Source organism: Schistocerca nitens, chromosome 1, assembly GCF_023898315.1.
Source record: "Schistocerca nitens isolate TAMUIC-IGC-003100 chromosome 1, iqSchNite1.1, whole genome shotgun sequence".
Taxonomy (NCBI): Eukaryota; Metazoa; Arthropoda; class Insecta; order Orthoptera; family Acrididae; genus Schistocerca; species Schistocerca nitens.
This window is the reverse complement of record NC_064614.1, coordinates 868,833,939-868,847,643: the sequence shown is the minus strand read 5'-3', so window position 1 is coordinate 868,847,643 and position 13,705 is coordinate 868,833,939.

The window sequence follows — 13,705 nt, the reverse complement described above, 5'->3', positions numbered from 1 at the left end:
AATTTCATTAGTAGTTTTGTCATTAACGTATTGAAAACTGTCCAAATGAGTAGTAGAGGGGCTTACTTTTTCCCAGTAAAAAGATGAAGGCAATTAATCAATCCAGGCCCTAGTGCAAAATGTTATGGCAGCTTCAATGTATCAAAGTAATTACACAGATCTTAACTGAATTTATGTATCGGTGTGAGCTCTCGACGATCCAGCTTATTCTCCACATGTCCGGGATACGCGTACCTGTCGCTGACAGTGCACCACAGCGTGGTACATATTTAATCCCATACAGTGCAGACTCTGTTGGCCCTGCGAAACGACTGAGACTATAGTTTACTAAAATAATCACGCAGTTAATTGCACCAATAAACCATAATAAATTTGCTGCTCTAAACCGATTCTGAAGGTTATTACGACGGCACGGACGCGATTTCGTCAATTAGGAGTAATTATATTTGACAGTCTAAATTGTGGCATTTATAAATTTGCTACCAACGGTTTTCTGCCGCAGTTGCGCTGGAATAACCTCGGAAAATTTTTTCGGCCTCCATTAAATAATGGCTTCACCTATTAAACAAACCGCTGCAAACTCGCAACGCTTCCTGACTCGTTTTGCGGAATTTCGCACGATATATTCACGCGTGTAATACCACGCAAATCCGCCGGAAATGCGAGAATGCATTGTGTCCAACCACCTAGTTATTACTGTCACCTGCCGAAGTCATTATTTACCAGAAAGCCGAGCTCGCAGTGATTATAACGTGTTTGGAACGGAAATGCAGCGTCGGGCCATTGGCAACAGAACACAATCGCAGAACAGCACTTCTTTTCTCCTCCGGAAAATACACGTTGTATCGAACACAAATCGACATTTGTTGTTTGCTCTAACGACGCTATATTGTCTTTCTCTTCGTTCACAAACCACACGAGCAAGCGCCATGAAAGCGGAATTTTCACGCTACCCTCCGGTCACATACGAAAATAACTTGCTTGGTATTATTCCGCATTTTCTGCTTTTGACCCTCTTTTATGATGCTGACAAGAAGTAAACATAACGCAATTACTGTTTCTGCAAGTAAGTGGGATACCAGTTAAAAATTATGTGCCTCAGTCAAGAGCAAATGAAAAATGCATTAAGGGTACATAAGAATCGAAAAGATTAGATATAGCAGGTGCATTAAAAATTTTCTGGATACAGCTTGAGATCTGTCCTCCCTAAGGCGAGCTCAAGGTCTTACACATTGTGCCATCTCGTACAACCGAAGTATGAGCATCATTTATAAAAGGTATTTCATTATTGCCGGCCGCTGTGGCGAGCAGTTCTAGGCGCTTCAGCCCGGAACCACGCTGCTGCTACGGTCGCAGGTCGAATCCTGCCTCGGGCATGGGTGTGTGTGATGTTCTTAGGTTAGTTAGGTTTACGTAGCTCTAAGTCTACGGGACTGATGACCTCAGATCTTACGTCCCATAGTGCTTCAAGCCATTTGAACCATATTTAATTATTTTCCTTTCCTGCACCTGAGAAAACATTCTCGTGCCACTATTTCGGCTGAGGACTTTTTATCTAGTGTCAAGACAAAACAATGACTCCTGCTTGTGAAGGCATGACTGTTTATTCTCTGAGGCGACAAAACAACGTGATTGTAAGACGTAGTAGAGAGGTCACTGTGCATGCATCACAGATGATAATTGGCACATTTCCCCTGTCGCAGACCACTGATTGACGCGCATGAAATACACAATGATTTTATAGGGTGTTTCATTGTTCATATTGGTGACATTCGGTACTAGGGGCTTTCGGTAAGTAATGGAACACATTTCTTTCTGAAAACAGGTTGGTTTCATTCAGGATTCCAGTATACCACATTATTGCCCACTGTTTTGGCTACTAAACTGTTTTCAACCGTTTTCAACACAATATCCGTTTAGTGTGATGGCCTTACGCTAGTTTAATGGGAGGTCCTGTGTGCCCACATGGTACCGCTCTACTGGTCGACGTCAGATCGAACGTCTTGCAGCACCAGCAACCTCCCCACTACCCACGTACAACCTTCCGCAGGTTGCGTCCTTCATTGTGCCAAGCAAATGGAAGGTGTGAGGTCCGGGCTGTAGGGTGGATGAGGAGGATCAGCCCAATGAAGAACTTTGTGAGTGGCTCTCGAGTGCTCAGACTTATGTGGAGGCCTATGTTGTCATGAAGAAGAAGGAATTACTTGTCGACTGTGTTTTTACCACATGCTCTTGGTTTGTCGACTGTTTTTACCAGTTCCTACTGGGAGTTTGTGCTTTGAGAAACAAATAGACATTATTTTTGGATAATGGCAACTGTCATCGCTTTAATGTGATGCCATTTGTGCGTCTGTCCTCATGCGAGACCTTGAGAAAATTGTAGGATAAATTTCAGATTCTTATCTGGCTTTGTTCCACAGTCATTTCAAATTTCTTGCAAGATGTCATTATGCTGTCTATGTCATCACTAAAAGCCAATTTATGCGACATAGTTATTTTAAGGTGGACGAGTTCATTAATGTATGTCGTATGACCACAATACATCGACGCTGGAATCTAACTATACGATGTATCATGTCATTAGTAACTGTGTGATCTTGAGTACCAGAACAGTATTGGTACACTGTTCTTAATGATGAATGCCGAGTATGAAAACGGGGAGAATGCTGCACACTATGTATCGGATGATGTTCATTTTCATGTAAACGGTGCCGTTAGATGGGGAATTATCGGTCACTGGGGTAAATTCGGACGAAAACGCTATATTTCTCTTCTTACGTTGGTATCACTGAATGCAAGCTGTTATTTCGCGTACGCATTTTGTTGTTTACACCTTACATACTGCCAAGCATATTCGAACATACATTGTGTTGCACTTGAAAGTTTAGACTGGGGTGTCTAGCTGTTTTCAGTGCAGTGTATGTTTTTTTGTTTGTTACCTTTATGCGAATACGTTCGTCATAGTACTGGAAGAAAAAAATGACAAGCATAATTTCCTTATAATTTACTTCTGTAAATGCTGAGAGGGAAACGTAAATGTAGTGTATCCGCATATATCACTTGCAATAATGTATAGTAAGCTATATATTATATGAACGTCATATGGAGAATATCAGGTCAGAAGGACACAGCAATTGATGGAAAGCCATCGAGTAAAAGTAAAGTGATTTCTGGCGTTCTATAAGGTAATGTTAAAGATCCCCTTCTGTTCCTTATCTGTATGAATGACTGCCGGCCGAAGTGGTCGTGCGGTTAAAGGCGCTGCAGTCTGGAACCGCGAGACCGCTACGGTCGCAGGTTCGAATCCTGCCTCGGGCATGGATGTTTGTGATGTCATTAGGTTAGTTAGGTTTAACTAGTTCTAAGTTCTAGGGGACTAATGACCTCAGCAGTTGAGTCCCATAGTGCTCAGAGCCATTTGAACCATTTTTTTTTGTATGAATGACTTATTAGACAATCTGAGCAGCCGTTTGTTTACAGATAATGCTGACGTTTAAAATCTAATAAAGCCATCAGAAGATCAAAACAAATTGCAAAACGGTTTAGAGAAGGTATTTGTATGGTGCGAAAATTGGTAATTGACACTAAAAAATGTAAAGTGTGAGGTCATCAACATGAGTGCTAAAATGAATCCGTTAAACTTCGGTTACACGCTAAATCAGTCAAATCTAAAGGTCGGAAATTCATCTAAATGCCTAGGAATTACAATTACGAACAACTTAAAAAATTGTAATGGACACATAGATAATGTCGTGGGGAAGGCAAACCAAAGACTTCATTTTATTGGCAGAACGCTTAGAAAATGTAACAGACCTACTAAAGAGACTGCCTTCACTAAGCTTTTCCCTGCTCTTTTTGGATTACAGCTGCGCTGTTCAAATGGTTCAAATGGCTGTAATCACTATGGGACTTAACATCTGATGTCATCAGTCCCATAAAAATAGAACTACTTAAACCTAACTAACCTAAGAACATCACACACATCCATGCCCGAGGCAGGATTTGAATCTGCGACTGTAGCAGCAGCGCGATTCCGGACTGAAGCGCCTAGAACCTTTCGGCCACAGCGGCCGGCCAAAGATATAGGAGCTCGCTTTTTCCGCGCGCTGTTCGAGGTTGGAACAACACAGTATTATTGTGAAAGTGGTTCAGTAAACCCTCTGCGTGGCACTTAAGTGTGATTTGCAGAGTATCCATGTAGATGTAAATGTAGACGAAGGTGCCACAGATTATAAAATGAGGCGCAGTGCTCTACCGTGGTGCAATTATGACCTTCAAAATCTTGAATGGGCGGCCACAGTTGTAAGATCAGGTAAACTATCGTCCAAAAAGACCTCAAGCAAATTTAACACAGAACGCTCAACTTTAGAGAATCGTGCTTTAACTTTTACTTCTCATGATGTAAGGCACAACGATGTCTCGCTTGAAATAGACGAAGGGAGAAACGATTCGTTTTATAACATTCCAGAAACAGAAAGGACGCTTTCGTGCTAACCGTGTCCCTCTGAAATATTGACGATCCGACTGTATGAAACATTAAACGGCAATGCGCGGAAGTGAGCTACTAGTTCCAAATGTTTTCTGAACACATGCGAAATATCTTGTAATCACGTGCAAAATTTTCTCTACACATGTAAAAAGAATTTAAAAAGATGAGTACTTTTATAAAGGTAGTTTGTTTCCTGAATTACCCCGTTAGAGGGAAATATAGATCTTTGGACAGAAATTCGGTGATCGTCCGTAGCATCGGACTGTTTTATTTGTTAGGATCTGGTAAATTAAATAATTTTTCAGGTTCAAGTTTTTTGATCAAATTATTCTTCACTGCCATGCCAAACACCTCGCGTTTTTTGTCGCCTTAATTTAATATTCTTTAGGAAGCTACCTTAAAGAATACCAAAATTCCGTCCGATATTATCCCGTCTTTCAGTAGTTGAAGTAAACAAAATTACAGGTACTAGGTGCAACTAACGAAGTCAGTCCTCGTTGGCTGCATGGGAAACTCCTGCACTGTGTACGTGGGACTGTGGGACCCAGTGTGGCATCATCTGTGCTTAAATTTTGAGGATGTTCATGGTCATGCAGTAGAGACTACAAAAGATCGCTAAGCTTAAATTTTAAACGGCTCGCTCCTTCCAAGTCTGAACAACTACGTTTGGTTCCAACAGTACGGGGCAATAGCTCACACGGCCCACCAGCCCATGAATATCTTGTAGTGTCATTAACCAGATTACCAGATTTGGAGACATTCATTCGCCAGTACGATTACCTGATTTTACTGCCTCTGACTACTTGAAGAGTCAATCATACGCTACAAGTGATGGAAACTGTCGTTCGGCACCTAGAGGAAAGCACGGAACGGAAGTTAGACTATCTATATCAATGGTCGTGTAACAGTCGCCAGCGGGTAGCACGTGGAAGTAATCAATTATTCTTGCGTCCCACAGTTGGCAGACCTATTTTACAAAGAGCATCTGAAAAGTTCGGCGAATAGACTCAGAAAATATAAGGAAACAAAAGTTACAATCAAAGTACCCTTTACTTGCCTTCAGAGTAATCATCTGTAGCTACAACACACTTACGACATCGATTGTAAAGCTGTTAGTAAGTCTCAGCAAATGCTTCTTGTCGTATCACTCAGAGCATCGGGGTCACGCGCAAAACACCCGAAACGTAAGCCTTTCCAGAGGTAATTTAAGGCGTGCAAACAAAAAGAAGTCAACCGGCCCAGTATCTGGAGAAAAAGATGGTGTTCAAGAAAAGTCACATTACCTTGAGCGAGAAAGATGAGCACGCAGACGATGCAGGCATCAAATAACGTGTAACCACGGTACTCCGAGCGGTTCCACAATGTGCGTTTGCTGACACTTTCTAACAGCTTTACAACTGACGTCATAAGTTACTTCTAGCTAATGGTGATTACTCTCATGGCCAGTAAAGGTGTATGGATAGCGTCTTTGATTAGCAATAAAAGCGTCATCTGTCCCGGGTTCAAAACCTACCACTGCTTGGATTTTCATTAATAGTCAGGAGTGGTGGCCGAAGACCTCCGTCATAAGAACTCATACTCGTTCTGCCAATGACCTTGTCAAAAGGGTCGGAGGAACGGACAGAGGTTCAGGGCACTCTCTTGTCCTATGGGTGGGAAACTGCTCCTACAGGCAGAAGAATCAGCAGTGACCAAAAGCATGAGGATGCAGAAGGCAGTACAAATCACGGAATTAAAAACACATACCGTCTATCCACAGGGAATGTGGCTTGTAACTGAAACAGTGTCACGATGGTCTCTCCACCGGAAAAAAGAATCCGGAATAATCCCCCTTTCGGATCTGTGGCAGGAGATGTCAAGGGGAAGGTGACCATGAGAAAAAGATTGAGTAACCACCGAAAGGACAACGTTCTACGAGTCGGGACGTGGAATGTCAGAAGCTTCAACGTAGTACACAAGCTAGAAAAACTGATATGGGAAATGCAAAAGATCACTGTAAATATAGTGGAGGTCAGTGAAGTGAAATGGAAAAAAGACAAGGATTTTTGATCAGATGAGTAAAGGCTTATATCAACAGTGGCACAAAATGGTACAGTGGGAGTAGGATTCCTTATTAATAGGAAATAGGACAATTCAGTGGCAGGGTTAATCTAATCAGAATCGATAGCAAACCAACACCTACAACGTTAGTTTAGGTATACATGCAGACATCACAGCCTGCAGACAAAGTGTGCGAGGAGACTGAAACGTTAATACACTACGTATAGGCAGATGACAATCTAATGGTCATGGGGGAATGGAATGATGTTTCAGGGGAAGGAATAGAAGAAAATGTTACCGGAGAATATGGGCTTGGGATAAGAAATAAGAGTGGAGACAGACTAATTGAGGTCTGTAATAAATTTCAGTTCGTAATAGCTAATACTCTGCTCATAAATCACAAGAAGAGTAGGTACACTTGTAAAAGGCCAGGTGATAGGAGACGAGTTCCATTACATTACATCATGGTCAGACAGAGATTCCGAAATCAGATACTGGATTTTAAGGCGTGCCAAAGAGCACATATAGACTCAGACCCCAATTTAGTAGTGATGAAGAGTAGACTGAAGTTTAAGAGATTAGTTAGGAAGAATCAAAACACTAAAAAGGCTGATGTGGAAGTACTAAGAACTGACGAGATACGTTTGAAGTTCTCTAAGACTATAGATACAGCAATAACGAATAGCTCAGTAAGCAGTACAGTTGAAGAGGAATGGTCATCTCTGAAATGCGTAATCACAGAAGTTGCAAAAAAGCATAAGTACAAAGAAGGTAGCTACGAAGAAACCATAGGTAACAGAAGAAATACTTCAGTTGATTGATGAAAGATGGACGTACAAAAATTTCGGGGAAATTCAGGAATGCAGAAATACATGTCGCTGAGGAATGAAATAAATAGGAAGTGCAGGGAAGCTAACAATAAGACGAAATGACTGCAGCAAACATGTGAACAAATCGAAAAAGATATGATTGTCGGAAGGACTGACCCAGCAGCATATACGAAAGTCAAAACAACATTCTGTGAAATGAAAAGAAAGGGCTGTAACGTTTAGAGTACAACAGGAATGCGGAGGAGAGAGCGAACAGGTGGAAGAGTACATTGAAGGCCTCTTTGAGGGGTAGATTTTCCTGTGTAATAGAAAAAGAAAAGTTTGTCGATTTAGAAGTTAGGGGATGTGGTATTAGAATCAGAATTTAAGAGCACTTTGCATGACTAAAATCAAATAAGGCAGAAGAGTTAGATAACATTCGATCAGAATTTCTAAACTCTCTGGGAAAGTGACAACAAAACGACCACTCACGTAGGCCTCTAGAGTGTATGACCGGCCGTATTTCGTCTGAATTTCGGAAAAATATCATCCGCACAATTCCGATTACTGCAAGAGCTTACATGTGCGAGAACTATGACACAATCAGCTTAACAGCTCAGGCAGCCAAACTGTTGACAAGAATAATATACAGAAGAATGGAAAAGAAAACTGGGGATATGTTAGATGACGATTAGTTTTGAATTAGGAAATGTAAAAACACCATAGGGGCAGTTCTAAAATTGCAATTGATAATGGAGGTAAGACTAAAGAAAAATCAAGGCACGTTCATACCGTTTGTCGACCTGGAAAAAGCGTTCGACTATGTAAAATGGTGCAAGATGTTCGAAATTCTAAGAAAATTAGGGATAAGCTATAGGGAGCGACAGTAATATGCAATGTGTAAAACAGCCAAGAGGGAATTATAAAAGTATTTATTCATTTATTTACTCGTCAAATTCAGTAGGACCAAATTGAGGAGCAAATCTCCAAGGTTATGGAACATGCCAGTAACTGAAATTATGCTACCAAGAACGAAATGCTCGGATTAGAAAGGGTGTAAGATAGGGATGTAGTCTTTCGCCGTAACTGTTCAATCTGTACATCAACGGAACAATGTCGAATATAAAAGAAAGTTTCAGGAGTCGGATTGAAATTCAAGTTGGAAGGATATTACTGATACGATTCGCTGATCACATTGCTATCCTGAGTGAATGTGAAAAAGAATTACATGATCTGCTGAGCGAAATGAACAGTCTAATGAGTAAAGAATGTGGTTTGAGAGTAAACCGAAGAAAGACGAAATTAATGAGAAGTAGTAGATATGAAACAGCGAGGAACTTAACATCAGAATTGAGGGCCACAAAGTAGATGAAGTTAAGGAATTCTGCTCCTAGGTAGGAAAATACCAAATGATGGACTGAGCAAGGAGGACATCAAAAGCAGACTGGTACTGGCAAAAAGAGCATTCCTGGCTGAGAGAAGTCTACTAGAATCAAACATAGGCATAATTTGAGGAAGAAATTTCTGAGAATGTACGTTTAGAGTAGCATATTGTATGGTAGTGAAACGTTGACTGTGGAAAAACAGGAACAGAAGAGAACCTAAGTATTTGAGATGTGGTGCTAGAGACGAATGTCTGACAAGGAGAAAGGACGTCTGTGAAGACGTAAGGGAATGACTTCTACGGTACCAGAGGGAGCCGTAGAGCGCAAAATCTGTACAAGAGGACAGATATTGGAAAACATACAGCAAATAGTTGAGGACGTAGGTTGCAAGTGCTGCTCTGAGATGAAGGAGTTGACACAGGAGAGAGATTCGTGTCAGTCCCATGAAACTAGCCAGAAGACTGATGCCTCAAAAAAAAGAGAAATCGATATCTTGTTTGTATGTCTCGTTTCCTTTATTTTCCGAACATTCATCGAGCTTCTCTGACTTACCTTGTACAACAATATGCATCTATCAGCTAACAACCGAATTCAGAAACGTCAATTAAAGTTAGGAGATTCTTAAGAGTGTAGTTCTCCTGCTCAGGAACAAATAAACATATAGAGACGGTAATATCTTACGACGTGCTTAATTTTATCCGTCGGTTGTGAATTCGGCCGTGAATTAAGCAAAGTTGGCTGCATAACACAAGAGCACAGGGTTAACTAGCGCGGCCACTGAATGATTAGAGGGTGTGAGAAGGGAATGTTTTATTGCTTGCTTTCCTGTACCAACAGCTCAAAGGTACGCTCGAATTATACCGATTAGCTGCTATGGTTTAAATTTTAAGACGGAAATAACATGCGTTCGTGAATATACATTATAGGTCGACCGTCTTAAAAAGCGGCATATATTTGTAGAAGGGAATACGGAACAAAATTCAGGCTCTTGCCCCAGTGGTAATACCGGTTCCCGTCAAGCGCTCTGGGGCTCGGCTACCACGTGGAAGGGTGACCACCGGTCTGCCGAGAACTGTCGGTAAGCGGGCTGCGCTCAGCCGTTGTGACGCAAACTGAGGAGCTAGCTGACCACATGCACCTCCGTATCTGCATCCAGCGACGTCTGTGATCTGAGGTTGACGCGGCGGCCGGTTGGTACCGTAGGGGTCTTCATGGCCTGTTCAGGCGGAGTTTTAGTTTAGCAGCATTCAAACCAGTCAGTAAACTTTTCTCATCATGTCTCGTGCTTCATAACGCATTTATGTATAAATACGATTACTGTTATTAAACTATCATCCGCTCACACGGAGAACACTTTGTCACAATTTTGGGAAGCCGAGGGTGGAAGCAATGTGAAACAGACAACAGTCGGAAGGAAGTGCAGAGAATGGAGCCGACTTTTAATGATGAGTACATGGGACCAGCGGCCAACTTTTCTCGCCCTTGCTATAACTAATCTGTTGGGAGCTCGTAACATATCAATTTATGTAGGTTACCAATTAATATAAGGGACGAACAAAAAGTTTCCGTTCGAAGGCTGTATATTCCAGAATCGGTACCTAAACAGACAAAATCACACTGAGCAGTGAGGCAATCATCCCACTGATGCACCAGGTTCACGATACCCATTTGGTGAAACACCGAGTTCTGCTGCTTGAAGAAGTCCGTAACTGCCTGCTGCACATCCTCGTCCGACAGGTATCGTTGACCCTTCAAGACTTTTCTAAGGGGCCGTAGGAGAGATAATCGCATGAGCAGAGATCAGTATTTTAGGGCTGATACTCGAGTGTTTCCCACCTGCTGCTTTACGACATTTGCGCTAGGGAGACGTGCGTTATCATAAAGCAGCACCACTCCTTGGCGCACCATTCCACAACGGTGGTTGTCGACGGACATGTTGCCCCTTACACATTCTCACTCTCGTATCGATAGCTACGCGTTTTTGTCCTTCGGCAGTCAAGAAAAGAGTAACAGCGCGCTGGTTATGTTTGGACGCATTTTGTAATGACGTCGCCTAAGTTCACGTTCCCGCATTTCTCACACGCACACAACGCCACAGTAATCTCTTGCCTACAGGTCGGTGCTTATATACTCGCATTGGAGTTTCGCTACGTTGCATGTACTCTGCAGCACCGCCCCCAAACCGAAGGCTTTTGATCGAACCTCAGAATGAGATCGATACATATGGGGCCCGAGGTGTCACCTCACAATATCAGTATTGGCTCTTTACCAAAGAATTGTGACGACCACTAACATACACCGATGAACAAAAACATGACCACGTGTTAATAGCGCGTTGTTATGCTTTCCAGCCGGCCGTTGTGGCCGATCGGTTCTAGGCGCTTCAGTCGGGAAACATGCTGCTGCTACGGTCGCAGGTTCGAATCCTGCCTCGGGCATGGATGTGTGTGATGTCCTTAGGTTAGTTACGTTTAAGTAGTTCTAAGTCTAGGGGACTGATGACGTCAGATGTTAAGTCACGTAGCAATTATAGCAATTTGAATTTTTATACTTTCCAAACAGAGTACAATAGAGAGTATGCTTGGAATGGATTCTTTAGGTCCTTGATAGGAGTATAGAAGCATGTAGTACCGGATGTCTATGAACAAGTCGAGCAATTCCCGCGACTTACGGTATGGTGGTTTACGGACACGCAGCTGGCGCCCGATATACACTACTGGACATTAATATTGATACACAACGAAGATGATGTGCTACAGACGCGAAATTTAACCGACAGGAAGTAGATGCTGCGATATGCAAATTATTAGCTTTTCAGAGCATTCACACAAGGTTGTCGCCGGTGGCGACACCTACAACGTGCTGACATGAGGAAAGATTCCAACCGTTTTCTCATACGCAAACAGCAGTTGACCGGCGTTGCCTGGTGAAAGTTGTTTGATGCCTCGTGCAAGGAGGAGAAATGCGTACCATCACATTTCCGACTTTGATAAAGGTCGGATTGTAGCCTATCGCGATTGCGGTTTATCGCATCGCAAAATTGCTGCTCGCGTTGGTCGAGATCCAATGACTGTTAGCAGAATATGGAATCGGTGGGTTCAGGAGGATAATACGGAACGCCGTGCTGGATCCAAACGGCCTCGTATCACTAGCAGTCGAGATGACAGGCTTCTTATCCTCATAGCTGTAAAGGATCGTGCAGCCACGTCTCGATCCCTGAGTCAACAGATGGGGACGTTTGCAAGACAACAACCATCTGCACGAACAGTTCGACGACGTGTTCAGCAGCATGGACTATCAGCTCGGAGACCATGGCTGCGGTTACCCTTGACGCTGCATCACAGACAGGAGCGCCTGCGATGGTGTACTCAACGACGAACCTGGGTGCACGAATGGCAAAACGTCATTTTTTCGGATGAATCCAGGTTCTGTTTACAGCATCTTGATGGTCGTGTCCGTGTTTGGCGACATCGCGGTGAACGCATATTGGAAGCGTGTATTCGTCATAGACATACTGGCGTATTACCCAGCCTGATGGTATGGGGTGCCATTGGTTACAGGTCTCGGTCACCTCTTGTTCGCATTGACTGCACTTTGAACAGTGGACGTTACATTTCAGTTGTGTTACGACCCGTGGCTCTACCTTCACTCGATCCCTGCGAAACCCTACATTTCAGCAGGATAACGCACGACCGCATGTCGCAGGTCCTGTACGGGCCTTTCAGGATACAGAAAATGTTCGACTGCTGCCCTGGCCAGAACATTCTCAAGCTCTCTCACCAATTGAAAACGTCTGGTCAATGATGGCCGAGCAACTGGCTAGTCACAATACGCCAGTCAAAAAATGGTTCAAATGGCTCTGAGCACTACGGGACTTAACATCTGTCGTCATCAGTCCACTAGAACTTAGAACTACTTAAGCCTAACTAACCTAAGGACATCACACAACACCCAGTCAACACGAGACAGAGAAAATCCCTGACCCCGTCGGGAATCGAAGCCGGGAACCCGTGCGCGGGAAGCGAGAACGCTACCGCACGACCACGAGCTGCGGACAACGCCAGTCACTACTCGTGTTGAAGCTGCATGGGCAGCTGTACCTGTACACGCCATCCAAGCTCTGTTTGACTCAATGCCCAGGCGTATCAAGGCCGTTATTACAGTCAGAGGTGGTTGTTCTGGGTACTGATTTCTCAGGATCTATGCACCCAAATTGCGTGAAAATGTAATCACATGTCAGTTCTAGTACAATATATTTGTCCAATGAATACCCGTTTATCATCTGCATTTCTTCTTGGTGTAGCAATTTTAATGTCCAGTAGTGTATGTTCCACTGCTTACAGATCAGGCACAATTTGCTGGCCAAGGCCACAATGTGAGTTCACTATGACGTCCCTCGAACCACTGTAGCGGGATCCTGACCTTGCAACACGGACCGTTACCATGCTGGAAGGTATCATCGCCGTAAGGGGGACTCCAGCATCAAGCGATGCAGGTGGTCGACAGTAATGTTCACATAGTTCACTGCTATCATGATGCCTTCGCCCGCATCTCGTGGTCGTGCGGTAGCGTTCTCGCTTCCCACGCCCGGGTTCCCGGGTTCGATTCCCGGCGGGGTCAGGGATTTTCTCTGCCTCGTGATGGCTGGGTGTTGTGTGCTGTCCTTAGGTTAGTTAGGTTTAAGTAGTTCTAAGTTCTAGGGGACTTATGACCACAGCAGTTGAGTCCCATAGTGCTCAGAGCCATTTGTACCATTTGATGCCTTCGATACTACCATAGGTCACAAATAAGCCCAGCTCAATGCACCCCTTAGCATAATTCTGCTCTCACTGGCCTGCATCTGTGGCGCGGTGCATATTTTGTGCCGGCCGCGGTGGTCTCGCGGTTCTAGGCGCTCAGTCCGGAGCCGTGCGACTGCTGCGGTCGCAGGTTCGAATCCTGCCTCGGGCATGGATGTGTGTGATGTCCTTAGGTTAGTTAGG